Below are 20,168 nucleotides of genomic sequence, written 5' to 3' on the forward strand. Positions count from 1 at the left end.
GTGGACTGGGAAAATCAGGTTGGTAGTGGATTGTAAGGAAAGGAATTTATGGAATATTTACAAGATGGCTTTTTGGATCAGTTTGTGGTGAAGCCCACTAGGGAACAGGCAATGCAGGATTTAGCTTTCTGCAATGAGGCAGACCTGATACGGGAGCTTAAGGTGAAGGAACCCTTAGGAGGCAGTGATTATAATATGATTGAATTTATTCTGCAATTCGAGCGGGAGACCGTGGAATCAGAGGTAATGTTATACCAGCTGAATAAAGGCAACAACAGAGGCATGAGGGAGGAGCTGGCTAGAATTGACTGGGAGAGGAGCCGAGCAGGAAAGACAGTGGAACAGCAATGGCAGGAGTTTCTGGGAGTAAGTCAGGAGACACAGAAAAGATTCATCCTGAGGAAAAAGCAACATGGTACAGGAAGGATGAGGCAACCATGGCTGACCAGGGTTAAATATCACACAACACCAGGTTATAGTCCAACAGGTTTAATTGGAAGCACTAGCTTTCGGAGCGACGCTCCTTCATTAAGTGTGCTTCCAATTAAACCTGTTGGACTATAACCTGGTGTTGTGTGATTTCTAACTTGGTACACCCCCGTCCAACACCGGCATCTCCGAATCATGGCTGACCAGGGAAGTCAGGAATAGCATAAAAACAAAGGAGAAAAAGGTGAAGGGCAGTGGGAAACCAAAGGATTGGGAAGCTTACAGAGAACAACAAAAAAAGAAATGGGGGGGGGGATAAGATTAAATATGAGGTTAAGCTAGCCAGTAATATAAAGGAAGACTATAAGAGTTTCTTTAGATATATGAAGGGCAAAAGAGAGGCAAAAGTGGACAATGGGCCATTGGAAAATGATGCTGGAGAGATAGTAGTGGAGAACAAGGAAATGGCTGAAGAACTGAATAATTACTTCGCAGAAGTCTTCACAGTGTAAGACACAAGTAATATCCCAAACATTCAAGGGAGTGAGGAGGCAGAGCTGAGTATGGTGGCCATCACCAAGGAGAAGGTGCTAGAAAAACTGAATGGCCTGAAGGTGGATAAATCACCTGGACCACATGGACAACACCCCAGAGTTCTAAGGGAGATAGCTGAAGAGATGGCGGAAGTGTTAGTGGTGATCTTTCAGGAATCACTAGAGTCAGGGTCCCACAGGACTGGAACATCACTAATGTGACACCATTGTTTAAAAAGGGAGTAAGGCAAAAGACAGAAAAATGCAGACTAATTAGCCTAATTTCAATTGTGGGTAAGATCCTGAATGCTTGGAAGTGTATGGTAAAATAGGGCAAAGTCAGCATGGTTTTAGCCTGACAAATCTGTTTGAATTCTTTAAGAAAGTAACGAGCAGGTTAGACCAAGAAGAGCCAATCGATGTTATCTACCTGGACTTCAAGAAGGCCTTTGACAAGGGGGGGCAGTGTTGGACAGGGTTGAGTGTGGTATTGGGAGGTGGGCGGGGGGCCATGTTGGGCAGGGTTGATTAGATTAGATTACATTACAGTGTGGAAACAGGCCCTTCGGCCCAACAAGTCCACACCGACCCGCCGAAGCGCAACCCACTCATACCCCTACATTTACCCCTTATCTAACACTACCGACAATTTAGCATGGCCAATACACCTGACCTACACAGGTTTGGACTGTGGGAGGAAACCGGAGCACCCGGAGGAAACCCACGCAGACACAGGGAGAACGTGCAAACTCCACACAGTCAGTCGCCTGAGGCGGGAATTGAACCCGGGTCTCCGGCGCTGTGAGGCAGCAGTGCTAACCACTGTGCCACCGTGCCGCCCTATGTTGGACAGGGTTGAGGGCGGTATTGGGGGGGGCCGGAGGGGTGTGTTGGACAGGGATGGGGGTAGTATTGGGGACGTGGATGGGGGGGCTGTGTTGGAGGGGGTTGGGGGTGGTATGCGGGGCAGGCAGAGGGCTGTGTTGGAGGGGGTTGGGGGTGGTATTGGGGGATGGGCGGGGGGCTGTGTTGGAGGGGGTTGGGGTGGTATGGGGGGGGCGGGCAGGGGACCTTATTGGATAGGGTTGTGGGTGGTATTGGGGGAAGGGCGGGGAGCTGTGTTGGAGGAGGTTGTGGGTGATATTGGGGGGCGGGGGACCGTGTTCGACAGGGTTGGAGTCGTATTGGGGGATGCGCGGGAGGCTGTGTTGGAGGGGATTGGGGGTGGTATTGGGGAGGGCGGGAGACCGTGTTGGACAGGGTTAGGGGGTGGTATGGGGTGATGGGCGGGGGACAGTGGGGTTGGGGTTGGGACAGCAGCCCGGAATGGAGATAGCAGCCCGGAATGGGGATAGCAGCCCGGAATGGGGATAGTAGCCCGGAGCGGGGACAGCAGCCCGGAATGGGGATAGCAGCCCGGAGCGGGGATAGCAGCCCGGAGCGGGGATAGCAGCCTGGAGCGGGGATAGCAGCCTGGAGCGGGGACAGCAGCCCGGAATGGGGATAGCAGCCCGGAGCGGGGATAGCAGCCTGGAGCGGGGATAGCAGCCTGGAGCGGGGACAGCAGCCCGGAGCGGGGATAGCAGCCTGGAGCGGGGATAGCAGCCCGGAGCGGGGACAGCAGCCCGGAGCGGGGATAGCAGCCCGGAGCGGGGATAGCAGCCTGGAGCGGGGACAGCAGCCCGGAGCGGGGATAGCAGCCTGGAGCGGGGACAGCAGCCTGGAGCGGGGATAGCAGCCTGGAGCGGGGATAGCAGCCTGGAGCGGGGATAGCAGCCTGGAGCGGGGACAGCAGCCTGGAGCGGGGACAGCAGCCTGGAGCGGGGATAGCAGCCTGGAGCGGGGATAGCAGCCTGGAGGCATGGTACATTGGGGAAACCGAGCAAAGGCTACGACAACGGATGAATGGGCACCGCACAACAATCAACAGACAGGAGGGTTCCCTCCCAGTTGGGGAACACCTCAGTGGTCCAGGACATTCAGCCTCGGACCTTCGGGTGGCCATCCTCCAAGGTGGACTTCGGGACAGGCAGCAGTGAAAAGTGGCCGAGCAGAGGCTGATAGCTAAGTTCGGTACCCATCGGGAGGGCCTCAACCGGGACCTTGGGTTCATGTCACATTACAGGTGATCACCATTGCACTACACACACAGATATTCCTATACACACACTCTCACACACACACAGGCACTCCTATACACACATACACACGGACACACATATACACAGATGTGCACAGAGACTCACACTCACACATGCACCCCCTCACAGACTTAAGACACTCTACACTCACCACACACACACATACACTTTCTCACACTCACGACCTGCAACCCAGACAGACAGACAGACACACACACACACCCACAGACAAAGACCCACATGCACACATATATTTTGTGGGGTGAATTTGTACTTGCAGGCTTACATTGTACCTTGCTCAAAAACTGCATACCTTCACTTAAAACGCCGTTATCTCATTTTTAGATTAGAATCAATCTAAACGTCATGGCATAGACAGAGAACACAGGGGGCTAACACCTTCAACATATTGTCTAGCTGCCACCATTGTTAACAGCTAACCCGAGAATGCAACTTCTAAAAAAAAGGTTTTGTGATTTGCACATGAAAGAAGTGAAACTATCATGGTATTCAAACAGATGAAAGATGCAACTGACAATCAATTTTTCAATGTATAATTTCAGTTACATCACATTGTAAATTTTTGCTTTAAATTCTGTGTGTTACGATTGAGCCCTCCACTATCACCTGATGAAGGAGCGGCGCTCCGAAAGCTAGTGCTTCCAATTAAACCTGTTGGACTATAACCTGGTGTTGTGTGATTTTTAGCCTAGATTATGTAAGACAATAAGACAATAAGAAATAGGAGCGGAATTAGGCCGCTCAGGCCAGCAACTTTGCTCGGCCATTCGATCATGGCTGACATGTTTCTCAACTCCATTCTCCTGCCTTCTCCCTGTAACCCTGGAGCCCCTTACCAATCAAGAACCTGTTTTTCTCTGTCTTAAATACACTCAATGACTTGACCTCCATAGCCTTCTGTGGCAATAATCTCTACAATCTGACCACACTCTGATTGAAGAAATTCCTCCTCATCTCAGTACTTAGCAAATGGGACTAGATTGGGTTGGGTTATCTGGTTGGCATGGACGAGTTGACAGAAGGGTCCTTTTCTGTGCTGTACATCTCTATGACTCTATGACTCTAAAGGATCATCCCTTCACTCTGTAGCTGTGCCCTTGAGTTCTAGTCTCTTTGTGCTTCAGATTGATGAAGCCTTTCCCCATTTAGAAAATAGTGTTTGCTTCTATTCTTCCTACCAAAGTGCATAACCTCACACTTTCCCACGTTGTATTACATTTGCCACTTCTTTGCCCACTCTCCCAACCTGTCCAAGTCCTTCTGCAGTCTCTCTGCTTCTTCAGCACCACCTGTCCTCTATCTGTCTTTGTTTCAGCAGCAATGCCCTCAGTTCCTTCGTCCAGATCATTAATGTGTAACGTGAAGAGTTATGATCCTCACACTGACTGCCACAGAACTCTACTACTCACCGGCTGTCATCCTAAAATAGACCCCTTTATCCCCGCAGTCTGCCTTCTGCTTGTCAGCCAATCTTCTATTCATATCAGTACCTTGTCCCTGACATGATGTGCTCTTATCTTATTTAGCAGTCCCCTGTGCAGCACCTTATGCAAAACCTTCTGAAAATCCAAATAGATGATGCCCACTGGCTCTCCTTTGTCTAACTTGCTCATTACCTCCTCAAAGAGAGGTAACAGATTTGTCAGGCATGACTCCTCCTTGACGAAGCTGTGCTGACTCTGCACTCCTTTATCATACACTTTTAAGTACGCTGCAATCTCATCCTTAATAATGTATTTACGCTTCTTAAGAGAGACTCAGAGGAAATGGAATATGGCATTGGAAAGTCTCACAAAACCTATACAAGCCACTAGTCAGACCACAGCTGGAATACTGTATCAGTTTTGGTCCCCTTATCTCAGGAAAGATATTCTGGCCTTGGAGGTAGTCCACAGGAAAGCTCACTGGGATGATACCGGGTGTGGAGGGACCAATTTATGAGGAGAGATTGAGCAGATTGGACCGGTAGCCTTTGGAGTTCAGAAGAATGAGAGGTGACCTTATTGAAAAATACAAGGTTCTTGGAGGATTTCACCAGGGAAATGCAAAGAGATTGTTTTCCCTTGTGGGAGAGTCTAGAACACAGAGAGCATAATCTCAGAGAAAGGAGTCATGCATTTAATACAGAGGTGAGGAGCATTTTCTTCTCTCAGAGTAGTGAATCTGTGGAATTCTTCACCATAGAGGGCTGTCAAGGCTGGATATTAAACACATTCAAGGCTGAGACAAAGAGATTTTTAATCAATAAAGGAATCCAGGAAAAAGGCAGGAAAAGTGGAGTTGAGTATTATCAGATCAGACATGCGTTCATTGAATGGCAGAGCAAACACAATGAGCTCAATGGCCTATTTTCACTCCAACATCTTCTGGTCTGTAATAGGTGCTGAGGGAACCAACAAGAGGAAAAAAAACACGACCTCATCCTCACTAATTTGTCTGTCCATGACTGTATTGGTAAGAGTGACACTGCACAGTGCTTGTGAAAAAGGAGTCTTAGTTTCATGTTAAGTACAGAGGAACCTCGATTATCTGAATGCCTTGGCGAGGAGTATTTTGTTCGGATAATCTAATGCCGGATAACACAATTTAGCCAAGCATCAGGACCTTGCGATCTTGTCTGGATAATCCAAAATTCGGATAATTGAATGCCAGATGATTGAGATTCCTCTGTTCCTCTATTGTGTTGTATGGCTGTAACTTGCAGGTGGTTGTATCCTTGTGCATCTTCTGCCCTTGTCCTCCCAGATAGAAGTAGCCAAGTGTTATAAGGTGCTGTTTATGGAGACTTACTGAATTTCTGCAGTGTATCTTGTAAATTGGACACACAGCTGCTACTGAGCGCCATTGACGGAGAGACTGGATGTTTATGGATGTGCTGCCAATCAAGAGGGTGCCTCCCTCCTGGATGGTGTAACGCTTTCTGAGTGTTGTTGGAGGTATACCCATCTAAGCACGTGGAGAGTATTCTATTAGCCTCCTGACTTGTGCCTTGTAGATGGCGGGCAGATTTTACAAGTCAGGAGGTGAGTTACTCGGCACAGTATTCCTAGCCTCTGACCTGCCCTTAAAGCCACTGTGTTTATGTGAGGAGTTCAACTGAGTTTCTGATCAACGGTAACCCCCAGGATGTTAACAGTGGGGCATTCAGTGCTGGTAACACAATTGAATATCAAGAGGTGGTGGTTAGATTCTCTCCTTTTGGAGAATGGCCTGGCATTTGTGTACTGTGAATATTACTTGACACTTTTCAGACTAAGCCTGGATATCATTCAGATCTTGTTACATTTGAACATGGACTGCTTCAGTATCTCAGAAGTTGTGAATGTCTACGAACATTGTGCAATTTTTGGCAAATGTCCCCACTTCTAACCTTATAATGGAAGGAAGGTCGATGAAACAGCTGAAGATGTTTGGGCATTATCCTGAGGAGCTCCTGCAGAGATGTCCTGGAACTGAGATGACTGACCTCCAACAATCACAACCATCTTTCTATGTGTCAGGTATGACTCCAGCCAAATATCCCCCAGTTTTGCTCAGGTTCCTTGATTCCACATCCATTTGACTACTCATTTGACCGAGTGGTCAAATATAGTCTTAATGTCAAGAGCTGCCACACTCCCCTCATTTCTGGAATTTAATTTCTTTGTCCATGTTTGAGCCAAGGCTGTAATGAGATCAGGAGCTGAGTGGCCCTGACAGAATCCAAACTGGGTGTCACTGAGCAGGTCATAGAATCATACAGCACAGAAAGAGACCCTTCGGTCCAACAAGTCCATGCCAAAAATAATCCCAAATTAAACCTGGCCTATCTGCCTGCTTCTGACCCATATCCCTCCTAACCTTTCCTATTATGGTGCAGGCCGTTCTGCTATAACGTGCGTTTCTTTAACGTGAATTCGCTGAAATGCGATTGACAAATTGGGGACACTGTTTCTAAAGTGCAAACGTTTAAAATGTGTGTTGCCTATAAGCGATTACGTTGCCAACACTTTAAGCATTGTTTCTAAAGCACGAATTTTCTATAATGTGGGCTTGTACAAGAATACAATCATCACGTTATAAAAGAACTACCTGTACCTATCCAATGTACAACACCTCACATTTATCTGAATTAAACTCCATCTGCCATTCGTTGGCTATTGACTCACCTGATCAAGGTCTCGTTGTACTCTGAGATACTTAGCGTGGAGAAGGACATGGGAGTTAAGGCACCACATTGGCCAACCTGCAGTCTTCCAGCACCTCACCCGTGGCTATCAATAATACAAACAGCTGAGCAGGGGCCCCAGATATCTCTTCCATAACTTCCCACAAAGTTCTGGGATAAATCTGATCAGGTCCTTGGGATTTATCCACCTTTATGCTCTATTATGTAATATTGAAGCCATCACTATTTATTTCCCCAAGTTCTCTAGCTTGCATGTCCTTCTCCACAGTAAATACTGATGCAAAATACATGTTCAGTATCTCACCCATCTCCTGTTGTCCCACATATAAATGGCCTTGTTGGTCTTTTAGAGCCTTATTCTCTCCCTAGTTATTCTTTCGTCCTTAATGTACCTGTAGAATCTCTTTGGATCCTTCTTAACCCTATTTGCTAAAGCTATCTCATGTCCCCTTTTTGCCCTCCTGATTTTCTTCTTTAGTATGTTCCTATTGCCCTTATACTCCTTGAGGGATTCACTCAATCCCAGCTGTTTATACCTTGACATATGCCTCCTTCTTTTTCTTGATCAGAACCTCAATTGCTCTCGTCATCCAACATTCCACTTACCTACCAGCCTGGCCCTTCACACTAATAGGAACTTGCTGTCTCTGAGCTCTCATAATCTCAATTTTGAAAGCCTCCCACTTTCCAACCATCCCTTTATCTGTGAATAGACTCTCTCAATCAACGGTGAAACATTTCTGCCTAATACCATCAAAATTGGCCTGACTCTAATTTAGAACTTCAACTTTGAGATCTGGTCTATGCTTTTCCATAACCATTTTAAAACCAATAGAATTATGATCATTGGCCTCAAAGTGTTCCTCCACTGACATCTCAGTCACCTGCTCTCCCTTATCTCCCAGGAGTAGGTCACGTTTTGCTCCTTCTGTAGTCGGTATACCCAGGTACTGAATAAGAAAATTTTCTTGTACACACTTAACAAAATCATCTCCATCTACACCCTTAACATTATGGTAGTCCCAGACTTTGTTTGGAAAGTAAAATCCCCTACCGTTACAACCCTATTATTCTTACAGATATCTGAGGTCTCCTGAGATACTTGCTTCTTAATTTCCTGCTTACTATTGCGGAGCCTGTACAATCTCAATAAGGTGATCATCCCTTTCTTATTTTTCAGTTCCACCCATTACGTTCACTGGATGTTCTCCCAGGTATATCCTCCCTAAGTACAACCATAATGTTAATCTTCACCAAAAACCCGCTCCTCCTCTTTCCCCCACTTGCCCCCCACTTTCTATCCTTCCTATAGCATCTATGCCCTGGAACATTCAGCTGTCAGTCCTGCCTCTCCCACAGCCACATTTCTGTAATAGCTATGGTATCCCAGTGCCATGTTCCCAACCATTCCCTGAGTTCATCTGCCTTTCCCGTCGGGCATCTTGTATTGAAATAAATTCAGTTTAATTATGGGTGGCACAGTGGCTCAGTGGTTAGCACCGCTGCCTAACAGCGCCAGGGACCTGGGTTTGATTCCAGTCTTGGGTGACTGTCTGTGTGGAGTTTGCACATTCTCCCCGTGTCTGCATGGATTTCCTCCGGGTGCTCCGGTTTCCTCCCACAGTCCAAAGATGTGCAGGTCAGGTGAATTGGTCATGCTAAATTGCCCATAGAATTAGGTGCATTAGTCAGGGGGAATGCATCTGAGTGGGTTGCTCTTCGGAGGGTTGGTGTGGACTGGTTGGGCCGAAGGGCCTGATTCCACACTGTAGGGAATCTAATCTAAATTTTAAAAATTATCAGGCTTACCTCGTTCTCTGCATTGCTTTTGCCTACCTTGACTTGCTCCTCTTCTCTACTCTATCAGCCTCAGACTTGTATCTTTTCTCACTATCGCTTTGCTTCCCTATCCACCTTAACTAGTTTAAAGAGCTGCTTGATAGCATTGTTGATGAGACCTTCCATCATTTTACTGATAATCGATAGTAGACTGATGGGGTGGTCATTGGCTGAGTTGGATCTTTCCTGCTTTTTATGTACAGGACATACTTGTACAATTTCCACATTGTCAGGTAGATGCCAGTGTTGTATCTGTACTGGAACAGCTTGGCAAGTTCTGAAACTCAAGTCTTCAGTACCATTGCTGGAATGCTGTCAGGGCCCACAGCCTTTGCGGTATCCAGTGCCTCCAACTGTTTCTCGATATTACGTGGAATGAATCGAATTGGCTGAAGACTGATATCTGTGAAGCTGGAGACCACTGGAGGAGGCTGAGATGGATCATCCACTCTGTACTTCAGGCTGAAGATTGTTGCCTTATCTTTTGCACTGATGTGCTCGGCCGCTCCATCTTTGAGGATGGGGATATTTGTGTAGCCTCCTCCTCCAGTGATTTGGCTTGATACTGCTTAGAGACTCAATGTTAGTAACCATCCATGTTGAACAGCACTTGAAGAAAACACTAAAGGGTGGGGGCATCATTGTCCTTCACCACAAGTCTCTTGGTGGGAACATTACTGAACAAACTGGGTGAGTCTTAGAGGACATAGCTGCAAGACTGAGGCATCAGCACCAGCTGAGGGAACTCACAGAGGGGCAAAACATACTCAGCTTCACCAATAGTCGTGTTGCGGACACATCTGTCTATGAATGTATCAGTAGGAATGACTGCCCACAGTCCTTGTGAAGAATAAATCTGTTCTTCACTTTGAGGATAGGGTATTGTATTGTGTTAAATGGGATAGATATCAAACAAATCTAGCACCTCAAGACTGGGTATCCATAAGGGAGATCAACAGCAGCAGAATCATACACCAATACAATCTGTAACCCCATGGCCCAGCATATCCCCCACTCAACCATTCTCACAAAGCCAGATCAACCTTGGTAAAGTGGAGATTGCAGGACGACATCCCGGATCACCATCAAGCATACCTAGAAATGGAGGTGTTAACCTGATGAAGCTACAAAACCACATCAATCAAGTCACAGTGCAAAGTGATTCCACAACCAATGGATCAGATCTAAGCTCAACTGTTCTGCCACATCCAGTCGTGAATGGTTGTGGACAAATAAGCAACTAACTGGAGGAGGAGACTCCACAAATATCCTCATCCTCAATAATGGATGAGTCCAGCACATCAGTGCAAAAGATAAGGCTGAAGCTTTTGCAACAATCTTCAGCCTGAAGTACAGAGTGGATGATCCATCTCAGCCTCCTCCAGTGGTCTCCAGCTTCACAGATATCAGTCTTCAGCCAATTCGATTCATTCCCCGTAATATCGAGAAACAGTTGGAGGCACTGGATACCGCAAAGGCTGTGGGCCCTGACAGCATTCCAGCAATGGTACTGAAGACTTGAAGGCTGAAGAATTTGTAACAAACATCAGCTAGAAGTACAGAGTGGGTGATCCATCTCGGCCTCTTCCAGCGGTCCCCAGCATCACAGATACCAGTCTTCAGCCAATTCAATTCAGAGGAGTGGCAAATGGAGGTTAATTTAGATAAATGTGAGGAGCTACATTTTGGAAAGGCAAATCAGGGCAGGACTTAGACACTTAATGTTAAGGTTCTGGGGAGTGTTGCTGAACAAAGAGACCTTGGAGTGCAGGTTCATAGTTCCTTGAAAGTGGAATCGTAGGTAGATAGGATAGTGAAGAAGATCTTTAGTATGCTTTTCTTTATTGGTCAGAGTATTGAGTACAGGAGTTGGGAGGTCATGTTGCGGCTGTACAGGACATTGGTTAGACCACTTTTGGAATATTGCGTGCAATTCTGGTCTCCTTCCTATCGGAAAGATGTTGTGAAACTTGAAAGGGTTCAGAAAAGATTTACAAGAATGTTGCCAGAGTTGGAGGATTTGAGCTATAGGGAGAGGCTGAATAGGCTGGGGCTGTTTTCCCTGGAACGTCAGAGGCTGAGGGGTGACCTCATACAGGTTTATAAAATCATGAGGGACATGGATAGGATAACTAGACAAGGTCTTTTCACTGGAGTGGGTGAATCCAGAACTAGAGGGCATAGGTTTAGGGTGAGAGGGGAAAATTTTAAAAGGGACATAAGGGGCAACTTTTTCATGCAGAGTGTGTTGTGTATATGGAATGAGCTACCTGAGGAAGTGGAGGGGGCTGGTACAATTTCAACATTTGAAAGGCATCTGGATGGATATATGAATAGGAAGGGCTTAGAGGGATATGGGCCAAGTGCTGGCAAATGGGACTAGATGAGGTTGGGATATCTGGTCGGCAAGGACAAGATGGACCGAGAGGCCTGTTTCCGTGCTGTACATCTCTATGACTCTGTGACTCTAAATGTTTAGCAACACCAGATACTGAAAACCAAAATGACTCCAAATCTCTGCTTGCTTCTCTAACCCTCCATCTTGGAGATGGGGAGGGGGCGGTTGGGTTCGAAATCGTAAGCCTTTATCCAAAGGCAGCCAGAATGCACACCCTCCCCGTCCAGCAGGGCCTCTCGGTCCCCATCAGTAAAGTGCAGTGCCCTCTGTCTGAGGTAATTGCCAGGAACAGAGCAGGGCAGCCTGCCCAGGTTTGACCAGCTGAATGGCTGGACTCTAGAGACAGCACCAGGAATTCCCGAAGATCCTGGCAATGTTCAGTACTTCCACAGGAGGCTTCAAGGGTATGGTGCTTGGAGAATGTGCTAAGTTTGAAAAGGTTGTGAAAGAAAACTCACAAGGCTTGTGGAGATAAACTCTCTATGAAACTCACCAAAATTGTCACCTCGCTGACATCTGGTAATATTCAGCCCCACATCTCCACTTTTTACCTCAACTTTAAAATCCAAATTCCCAAAATGATAATTATGTGTTATAAACTTGTCACATAAATAAAAGATTGCTTGCAACATTGTCATATAGGAATGTTTGTTTCTTTGAGGTGGTTTTTAATGCATCTATCATAGGAATAAATGATTTCAGTCAAATTTTGGCTTCAGGAGAAAATATTTCATCAGATTTAGATGCATAATCATCTTCACATTTTGTTTCCAATTTTTTCCTTTGACTCACATACTTGTCATCTACACCCAGCAGATTTTCTTTTACATGGAGTTCAATTTCATCAAAACCTTTTCAGGTTTCTTCCAAAAGAAGCTTTGCACAAAGGACTATTAATGTATCCTGCAGAGCCTTGCTGACTTTGTACAACTAATCTAGTAAATAATTCCAAAAAATTCCAGTTCCTCCATTTTTCTCAGCAGAATGCTAACTTCTCTCCTTGCTCCATCTTTCTTCATTGTCATCGGTATGAAGATCAATAAGGGCATCTCAGTAGTTGAACCTGGCCTCCCAAGCTAAGGCTGAAGTAACGTTGACATGTGTTTCCCCACATAGCATCAGAGAGATTGTTTGCATCAGGTAGAATAATGATTTATGTACTATCCATAACAGCAGAGAATCATGTGTTTATTTATTGCAAAGCAACAACAAAAAATGTGAGCCAATAACTGCAGCATGGCTAACAAGATTCAGTGACTCTCCAGCACGTGAAATATATATATCACATACTTTATTCTTCTCGACATTTTGTTGTGTGCTGATATATACCCCGACTGTGTTGATGTAGCATCATACAACTATCCTCTGAAATCAACTTTGTCTCCATTGTCTTAATAATCCTGAGAATTCAAATTGATATTTAAAGTGGATAATCCCAACCATATGGAATGTCTAATGAATTAGATGCAGTTAGCTTATGTCTCCACCACATGGTCCTTGAGTGCATCTTACAGAAGATGAATTTAGGGATGCTATTTGCACTTACACCGATGTCAATCTCATCACATAGTACATGTTGTTTATTTTTTCTAGGGTATATCTTCCTTTTGAAGGAAGTAAAAGTTTCAAAGTTTCTGACGGTGTCCATTTGGTGAGTCAAATTTATTGCACGTACTCGAACAAAAACAGAAAATGCTGGCAGCATCCAGAGAGAGAGAGAAACAGAATTAATGTTTTGCATCAAATATGATTATTCATTGAAACTATCTTTTTAAACCTCTTTTTTTAAAATCAGTTTCACTGTGGCCTTTCGTTTTTGTAAAGACAGGATGTGAGCATACTCACAGCTGTTTAGTCATGTAACTTTCAGTCATGGTCGTGCTATGGACTCGGCCAGACCACCCAAAACATTCCTACGCAGGCAGCCCAGACCAGAACTTTGCAATTTGTTTTGGTAAGTGTACAGTGAAAAACACCCAGAATAAGGTTGCTAGGTTGACTACCAGGTTTTAAAACAGACAAAACTTTATTCAGACTATCCCGAACCAGACTTACTATGCTGTTCCAAATATACAAAACAGTCACAATGAACAAAACTCTTAAACACAGAACAAAAAAATGAAACAAAGGCTTTCAGGTCGAAGTTGTAAGGGCAGAAGGAGAGCATGTTCAGCAGCTCCTGCTGTACTGACTCAAACAAGACTTCAGCTCTTAGGACTGACCACTTACAGGTCACTTCTAATATGTAAAAACTGTGGTCTAAAAGTTTCATTTCTTTATGTATAAACAAAAAGGACTCCCAATACCCTTTTCACCTCTGTACCAAACCAGTCAATTCGGAATCCAGACTGTTTTACCACCGCTCTGAAAGAAACCAAGGATACAGTACCTTGAGGAAAGGAACACCTTTTAGAAGAGAGGATCAGCTTTAGGATAGTTGTTAAAAGGAACTTCAGCTCTGAACTCAGACAGGTGATGGGTGACTGCCAGGGAAATAACATTTCACAACTGCCATTTTGGCAAGAACTTATCGCCAGCTCCCAGTACCTACTTGATGTCACCTCCTCCTGGTATCCACTTTTGGCAATTAGTTCCAGCTGTACGTTTCATGGTCTTCTATATGCCAGCCCCAATACATACCACCATGATTCAAGTTTCTATTGCGTAAAATATCCAGAGGTTTGTTAACAACTAAGTGCATACTCTAAAATAATATCTCAGACTTACATTAGTCTGGATATAGATTAGATTAGATTACATTACATTACAGTGTGGAAACAGGCCCTTCGGCCCAACAAGTCCACACCGACCCACCAAAGAGCAACCCACCCAGACCCATTCCCCCACATTTACACCCTCACCTAACACTATGGGCAATTTAGCATGGCCAATTCACCTAACCTGCACATTTTTGGATTGTGGGAGGAAACCAAAGCACCCGGAGGAAACCCACGCAGACACGGGGAGAATGTGCAAACTCCACACAGCGAGTCGCCTGAGGCGGGAATTGAACCCCGGTCTCTGGCGCTGTGAGACTGCAGTGCTAACCGCTGTGCCAGCGTGACGCCCATATCATGTTTGCTTACTTTACATTTGCAATGTATACATTAGATACACCTGACTAGCTGCAGGCTGAATTAACAGAAAGATGGAGACCTTTTATACTCAAGCATCATATGTCTTGATGTCATCTTAAAGGTCTTTCTGAGATCTGTGAAATAACAACACCTCTCCCTCTTCGCATCTCATCCTGTCAATGCAAAGGAAAGGGGTGAGAAAGAAATAGCTAAAAAGGAATAAGAGGGAGATTTCTTTCCTTCTCTTTTACCCCTTTTGTTTCCCCCTTTCTCATGCCCTTTTTCCTTTCTCTGTTGCCTCCTTTCCCCTTCCTCCACTTCTCAAACCCATTTTCCTCTTTCCCTCTCCCTCATTCACATCTCCTCATCCTTCGTCTCATACTCCTTTCCCTCCAATCCATCTCCCATTCTCTCACCCCTTCCCATCTCTGTCGTATCTTCTTCCACTCCTTCTCTCTTCCCCCTTTCCCGCTCACATCTGGAGTACTGACAAAGGGCTTATGCCCAAAACGTTGATTCTCCTACTCCTCAGGTGCTGCCTGACCTGCTGTGCTTTTCCAGTACCACACTCTCGAATCTGGAATACTGTGCATAGCATTGGTTACCAGATTCATGGAAGGAGCTAAATGAACTGAGAGGTTTTCCAGAATAATCCCCAGAATGGATAGGGATTATTTTATCAGCTTGCATCTGCTAGAATTTAGAAAAATAAGACTAAATCCTGAGGAGTCTTGAAAAACATATGTTATGGTGCACGCCAGATCCCTCAAAACATTTCAAGAAGGGAGCCTAGACCCCAATGTTGCTAGTTGTGTTAAACCAGTGCAAAGTGGATATTCCTGGAGGAATGCGCTGGTCAAACCACCTGGTTTTAAACCAAACAAAATTTATTTACAAGATTCCAAAGTGAAAACAAACAAAAGAGAACAGATTACCGACTAACTTCACCTATCCATATCCAACAGATTATCCCAACTTAATGATGCTGTTCCAATACTTGCAACAATTCCCATAAACACTCCTTGTTACTAAAGGTAAAATCAAACACAGGTCCTAACAGGAGAGAAGTCACAGAGAGAGTTGCTTCATTGGTCCAGCAACATTTTCAACTCTATTGCTAAAAAACAAATCAAACCAGAGAACAGCTGAGCTGGGAGAACTGACCACTCCCTTTCCATCAGACAAGCATTTTCTTTTGGTCAAAATCTTGAAAGCCCTCTGGGGCAGTATCTGCTAGCTATAATCAAATTGGCTGTAAAATCTTTCAACTTAGACTTTTCGGAGTCTGTCTTTTATGACCTCCTGGAAAAAATAATCCAAGGACAACATAACCTTGTTAAAGGAGCACCTTTGTCACAATGTGAACATGTCTCCTCCTGGGGAGGAACCTAAAACTATGGGTCACTGTTTCAAAACTACTCATTCACCTCATTCCAAGTAAAGTGGCCAAATGTTTTTATCTCAGCAGGACATGAGTGCTTGGGACTGTCTTCCTGAAAAGGAAGGTGGTGGAATGCAGAAGTAGACAGATTCTTATAAAGAAAAGGGTTGAGGGGTGACTAGCATAGGAGGCAAGGTGGATTTGAGGATACAATGAGATCATTCACAATCTGATTGAATGGCCCACTCCTGCTCCTAATTTGTATGTGTCGGAGCCCTTGCCTTTCCACTTGTAATTTTTTCCATCACACTCTCATCCCGCTTTCCCTGCCCTTTCTCTTGTATCCTTTCCATTCCTCTCTATCCCTTTTCCCCAATGACTCTCCTACTCTGCTGACTTTAACTCCAGGAAAACAATCCTCAAGTCGTTGCCTCCAAAGAACTTGATCCCACCAATATGATGAGACATCTGCAAATATTTTTTGATTTAATCAAAGTTGCCAGTTTTTCAGTGTTTTAACCACAGTTCAATAAAAGGCGATTTCTCTTTGAAAGTGAATCTTCAGTCTGCAAAGTGCAGTGTTCAATCTGAATGCATCCCAGTTAGAATCCTGAATTAGCATGTGGCAGGACAGGCAAAGCCCATGCAAGGAAGCCATGCCAGGTTTCACTGGGTGAGCTTATGTCAGTCAGTGGGAGTCCCTAACTCCAGTCTCATTGGAAGACTGCTATAACATTTACCTCCACCCAGATTGCCCCCACCTATCCCCCCAAACAGTCCTAAAACCGCAGCACTCAATTTTCTCACTCTCCAGTTGACTAGCAGTTCTCAGAGAAAGCGCTTTCTGATCCAGAATGGTAGAAAATCCACATCCAGCATATTAGAGTCATACAGCATGAAAGCAGACCCTCCAGTCCAACTCTTTTCTGCTGACCTATTTGTCCAAAATAGTCCCATTTGCTTGTCTTCGGCCCATAATCCACCTAAACCTTTCCTATTCATATACCCGTCCAAATACCTTTTAAATGTTGTAATGGTATCTGCTTTTACCACTTTCTCTGGCAGTTTATTCAACATAACAACCACCCTCGGTGTGAAAAAAGGTGTAATTTAAATCTTTCTCCTCCCACCTTAAAATTGCGTCCTAGGAATGATTCCACAGGAATCCACTCTGACAACACATCTATTTACAATATATATTAATGACTTAGATGAGGAAAGTGAATATTATTGCTAAGTGTGCAAACAGCACTAAATAGGTGGGAAAGCAAATTGGCAAAAACTTGGCAGATGGGAGTATAATGTGGAAAAATGTCAGGTTATGCACTTTGATAGGAAGATCAATATTATTTAAATGGAGAAAAACTGTAGGAAGTTGCAGCACAGAGGAACATAGAAGCGCTGGTGTATTAACTACAAAGGGCCAACCTCCTGCTTTTTGCAGGGCTGTTAATTGTACCAAGTTAGATTATGTGAACATTCGTTGAATGTCAGAGAACTTAATGGACTGAATGGCCTCTTTCTGCTCCTATGTAACTGAGTGGTACACCTGCAGTGGAGCTGGTGTGCTAATGACCAAACTAGCCTTTTCACCTTGAGACACCCGTAGTACAGTGCCTTGTATAATTCAACCCACTGTTTTACATCAAGGTCCTTGAACTCAAATGTTGACTCGCTCCCTCTACAATTGCTGCTGAGTATTTTTAAGCTCGACAATTCAAATAGTTTGTATAACCTTGGCTTGCATTCCTTCGTAGATTATGTTCAACAAGTTAAAAGTTGTTGGAGGGAATCCTGAGGGTCAGGATGTATATGTACTTGGTAAGGCAAGGACTGTTTAGAGACAGTCAACATGGTTTTCTGTGTGGAAATCATGTCTCACAAACTAGATTGGGTTTTTTTGAAGAGGTAACAAAGAGGATTGATGAGGGCAGAGCGGTGGATGTGATCTATATGGACTTTAGTAAGGTGTTCGACAAAGTTCCCCATGGGAGACTGATTAGCAAGGTTAGGTCTCATGGATTAAAGGGAGAACTAGCCATTTGGATTCAGAACTGGCTCAAAGGTAGAAGACCTTTGGTGGTGGTGGAGGGTTGTTTTTCAGACTGGAGGCTGGTGACCAGTAGAGTGCCACAAGAATTGGTGCTGGGCCCTCTACTTTTTGTCATTTACATAAATGATTTGGATTTGAGCATAAGAGGTACAATTAGTAAGTTTACAGATGACACCAAAATTGGAGGTGTAGTGGATAGCAAAGAAGTTTACCTCAGATTACAACAGGATCTGGACCAGATGGGCCAATGGGCTAAGAAGTGGCAGATGGAGTTTAATTCAGATAAATGCGAGGTGCTGCATTTTGGGAAAGCAAATCTTAGCAGGACTTATACACTTAATGGTAAGGTCCTAGTGAGTGTTGCTGAACAGAGACCTTGGAGTGCAGATTCATAGCACCTTGAAAGTGGAGTCGCAGGTAGGTAGGATAGTGAAGAAGGCGTTTGGTATGCTTTTCTTTATTGGTCAGAGTATTGAGTATAGGAGTTGGGGGGTCATGTTGCGGCTGTACAGGATATTGGTTAGGCCACTGTTGGAATATTGCATGCAATTTGGGTCTCCTTCCTATCGGAAAGATGTTGTGAAACTTGAAAGGGTTCAGAAAAGATTTACAAGCATGTTGCCAGGATTGGAGGATTTGAGCTGTAGGGAGAGGCTGAACAGTCTGGGGCTGTTTTCTCTGGAGTGTCAGAGGCTGAGTGACCTTATAGAGGTTTACAAAATTGAGGGGCATGGATAGGGTAAATAGACAGTCTTTTCCCTGGGGTCAGGGAGTCCAGAACTAGAGGTTTATGGTGAGAGGGGAAAGATATAAGAGAGACCTAAGGGGCAACATTTTCACACAGAGGGTGGTAAATGTATGGAAACAGCTGCCAGACGATGTGGTGGAAGCTGGTACAATTGCAACATTTAAAGGCATTTGGATGGGTATATGAATAGGAAGGGTTTGGAGGGATATGGGCCGGGTGCTGGCAGGTGGGACTAGATTGGGTTGGGATATCTGGTCGGCATGGACGAGTTGGACCGAAGGGTCTGTTTCCCTGCTGTACATCTGTAATTTGATATACTGAGAAATGGTCCTTTTCCAAGGAAAGAATCCAGAACAAGAGGCAAATTGTTAAAATTAGACCCATTAAGAGAATCAATACTCAGTTGTTTATAGGAGAAATCTGGACACTGCTCCAAAAAAAAAACTGCCTATAGAAGCTTAGGATGATCATTAAATTCCATAAAACTCAATCACATGGCAGTTCTAAATATTAGCCATGTATTTAATTTTAACATGCAGGCTTCCTCTGAACTGTAATTGGTCTTTCCTGCCCAGAGGAAAGGTTGGAGGCGGAGGTGGAGATGTGCTGAAATTGCTATGAAGATGTCAGAATTGACAATCTGACATTTAATGAGCTGGACCTAGTTATAAAAATTGCTTTGTGCAAAGACATACAAAGCAAGAAATCTGATGCTTGCAGCTCATACATCCCCCAATCCAATAACATTAGTAGGCAACTCAAGCCTTTATTTTATACAAAAATCCCTCTTAGGAGATGCATCAGTGGAAGTGGATATAGAGCGGATGAGGAAACGGGTTGAATGACCCTCTTCTACATTAATCTTGTGATTTGGTTCTATCGATACTGATCAGCGGAATCACCAAATGGGGTAAAAAATTGATCAATTATGAATGGGATCACAATGAAGTCAGTAGCAGTCATTTGGTCTCCACAGGTCAGAGGCCACTGAACTGCCTATTTCTCATGTAGATTCCTACCTGTCCCCATCCAATAACTGCAGTAGTTTTGTCCAATAGGGATCATGGGACAAATGACAGAAAGCTGGTACTGCTCTCTGGTTAGCTGTGTTGACTGGACATCTAGTTTGCAATGCAAAGTGACTCCAACAGCACAGGTTCAATTCCCATACTGTCTGAGATCAAACGGATTTCAGTACTCTCAAAGTTTTTTTGAAAACTTAACATTCTGATCCTGACAATGAACAGAAGCATGAAACGGATTTCAAATTGACAACTCTCTACAGTGTATTATTGTATTCAATTAAATATATATCTTGCTGGAAAGAGACTTTGGGAATCATATACGAGTCACACATGAAGATCCCATTTTCTCAATCTC

The sequence above is a fragment of the Chiloscyllium plagiosum genome, unplaced genomic scaffold (assembly GCF_037043375.1).
Source record: "Chiloscyllium plagiosum isolate Xiang-an unplaced genomic scaffold, Cpla_swu_hap1 HiC_scaffold_16, whole genome shotgun sequence".
In the NCBI taxonomy this organism is placed as follows: domain Eukaryota; kingdom Metazoa; phylum Chordata; class Chondrichthyes; order Orectolobiformes; family Hemiscylliidae; genus Chiloscyllium; species Chiloscyllium plagiosum.